The sequence below is a fragment of the Anastrepha obliqua genome, unplaced genomic scaffold (genome assembly GCF_027943255.1).
Source record: "Anastrepha obliqua isolate idAnaObli1 unplaced genomic scaffold, idAnaObli1_1.0 ptg000180l, whole genome shotgun sequence".
Lineage (NCBI taxonomy): Eukaryota > Metazoa > Arthropoda > Insecta > Diptera > Tephritidae > Anastrepha > Anastrepha obliqua.
In genome coordinates, this window is record NW_026562259.1 from 41,498 (window position 1) to 45,000 (window position 3,503).

Here is a 3,503-nt window from a genome sequence, read left to right on the forward strand (position 1 = left end):
TCCCATACATTTTTGACAATGTGAGGTGTGCATGGCAAAAAACACTCACGGTGAAGGCATGTGATATAATATGAAAATATCAAAAGTTAACTAACCAATGATATTGAAGCATATAAATCGAATCATAACTATATGAAACTCGAATTTAAGCCATATTAAACTGGTAATATTGTGATTTTATGCCTGGTTTTCCATACGTTAGTTTAAATAGAGAGTTATGGAATATAACCTTGGCATATTGGCACTAAAATATATAATAAAGACATTTCAAATCAAACTGAAATGTATTGAAATGAATTTTTCCCATACATTTTTGACAATGTGAGGTGTGCATGGCAAAAAACACTCACGGTGAAGGCATGTGATATAATATGAAAATATCAAAAGTTAACTAACCAATGATATTGAAGCATATAAATCGAATCATAACTATATGAAACTCGAATTTGAGCCATATTAAACTGGTAATATTGTGATTTTATGCCTGGTTTTCCATACGTTAGTTTAAATAGAAAGTTATGGAATATAACCTTGGCATATTGGCACTAAAATATATAATAAAGACATTTCAAATCAAACTGAAATGTATTGAAATGAATTTTTCCCATACATTTTTGACAATGTGAGGTGTGCATGGCAAAAAACACTCACGGTGAAGGCATGTGATATAATATGAAAATATCAAAAGTTAACTAACCAATGATATTGAAGCATATAAATCGAATCATAACTATATGAAACTCGAATTTAAGCCATATTAAACTGGTAATATTGTGATTTTATGCCTGGTTTTCCATACGTTAGTTTAAATAGAGAGTTATGGAATATAACCTTGGCATATTGGCACTAAAATATATAATAAAGACATTTCAAATCAAACTGAAATGTATTGAAATGAATTTTTCCCATACATTTTTGACAATGTGAGGTGTGCATGGCAAAAAACACTCACGGTGAAGGCATGTGATATAATATGAAAATATCAAAAGTTAACTAACCAATGATATTGAAGCATATAAATCGAATCATAACTATATGAAACTCGAATTTGAGCCATATTAAACTGGTAATATTGTGATTTTATGCCTGGTTTTCCATACGTTAGTTTAAATAGAGAGTTATGGAATATAACCTTGGCATATTGGCACTAAAATATATAATAAAGACATTTCAAATCAAACTGAAATGTATTGAAATGAATTTTTCCCATACATTTTTGACAATGTGAGGTGTGCATGGCAAAAAACACTCACGGTGAAGGCATGTGATATAATATGAAAATATCAAAAGTTAACTAACCAATGATATTGAAGCATATAAATCGAATCATAACTATATGAAACTCGAATTTAAGCCATATTAAACTGGTAATATTGTGATTTTATGCCTGGTTTTCCATACGTTAGTTTAAATAGAAAAAAATTCTCGAATATATATACATATATGAAGAATCTATATTCTATACTAACATTTTATGGAATATAACCTTGGCATATTGCCATTAAAATATATAATAAAGACATTTCAAATCAAACTGAAATGTATTGAAATGAATTTTTCCCATACATTTTTGACAATGTGAGGTGTGCATGGCAAAAAACACTCACGGTGAAGGCATGTGAAATATAATATGAAAATATCAAAAGTTAACTAACCAATGATATTGAAGCATATAAATCGAATCATAACTATATGAAACTCGAATTTAAGCCATATTAAACTGGTAATATTGTGATTTTATGCCTGGTTTTCCATACGTTAGTTTAAATAGAAAAAATTTTCGAATATATATACATATATGAAGAATCTATATTCTAATACTAACATGTTATGGAATATAACCTTGGCATATTGGCACTAAAATATATAATAAAGACATTTCAAATCAAACTGAAATGTATTGAAATGAATTTTTCCCATACATTTTTGACAATGTGAGGTGTGCATGGCAAAAAACACTCACGGTGAAGGCATGTGAAATAATATGAAAATATCAAAAGTTAACTAACCAATGATATTGAAGCATATAAATCGAATCATAACTATATGAAACTCGAATTTAAGCCATATTAAACTGGTAATATTGTGATTTTATGCCTGGTTTTCCATACGTTAGTTTAAATAGAAAAAATTTTCGAATATATATACATATATGAAGAATCTATATTCTAATACTAACATGTTATGGAATATAACCTTGGCATATTGGCACTAAAATATATAATAAAGACATTTCAAATCAAACTGAAATGTATTGAAATGAATTTTTCCCATACATTTTTGACAATGTGAGGTGTGCATGGCAAAAAACACTCACGGTGAAGGCATGTGATATAATATGAAAATATCAAAAGTTAACTAACCAATGATATTGAAACATATAAATCGAATCATAACTATATGAAACTCGAATTTGAGCCATATTAAACTGGTAATATTGTGATTTTATGCCTGGTTTTCCATACGTTAGTTTAAATAGAAAAAAATTCTCGAATATATATACATATATGAAGAATCTATATTCTATACTAACATTTTATGGAATATAACCTTGGCATATTGCCATTAAAATATATAATAAAGACATTTCAAATCAAACTGAAATGTATTGAAATGAATTTTTCCCATACATTTTTGACAATGTGAGGTGTGCATGGCAAAAAACACTCACGGTGAAGGCATGTGATATAATATGAAAATATCAAAAGTTAACTAACCAATGATATTGAAGCATATAAATCGAATCATAACTATATGAAACTCGAATTTGAGCCATATTAAACTGGTAATATTATGATTTTATTCCTGGTTTTCCATACGTTAGTTTAAATAGAAAAAATTTTCGAATATATATACATATATGAAGAATCTATATTCTATACTAACATGTTATGGCATATTGGTGTTATTGTATTTTATTCCTGGTTTTCTATAGTTAGTTTAAATAGAAATAAATTTTTGAATTCAAAATTTTATATTCTATACTAGCATTACATAGAAATTATCCTCAACTGTTTGTTTCTTGTATATAAATACAGGAAATTAAACAGATGATGAAGAGAAAAAAATAAGAAAAACAAAAATTTATAAGAAAAATTAAATTTTAAACAAAGGAAAAGAGGAGAAAATTTTTTCAATCATATATATTTATGATTAAAAAATAGAATTATGAAATTATTAATTTCAATTCAAAGAGAAAAATTATGTAATATATGAAATTATTACATTAAAAATGCATTTGAAAAAAAAGTAAAATGTTATTAAGAATGATAAATTATTTGAAAATTGACAAATATTAAGAAGAAATATCGTTCTTATATTTTTATATAAAATATATAATATAGAGAACGAAAATTCTTTTTCATAAAAAACGGTTTTTGAATTTTGATAAGAAAAGCTAAAGGGGGGTCGCCCCTTTACTTTTTATATACACCGTAATTTATGAAATTTTCAAATATGAAAAACAAAGAAAAATATATATAAATAAAAATATTATTCTGGTT

The 3,503-nt window shown here is 26.2% G+C and overlaps 1 non-coding gene across 1 annotated transcript in view; it reads left to right on the forward strand.

Moving 5' to 3' along the window:
* The first annotated feature begins 3,494 nt into the window (after nt 1-3,494).
* LOC129252322 (small subunit ribosomal RNA) overlaps nt 3,495-3,503 on the forward strand; it is a 1,991-nt gene continuing 1,982 nt past the window's right edge. The window contains exon 1 of the ribosomal RNA XR_008583377.1: nt 3,495-3,503. This exon is cut by the window's right edge and continues 1,982 nt beyond it. This is a non-coding gene — a ribosomal RNA (small subunit ribosomal RNA).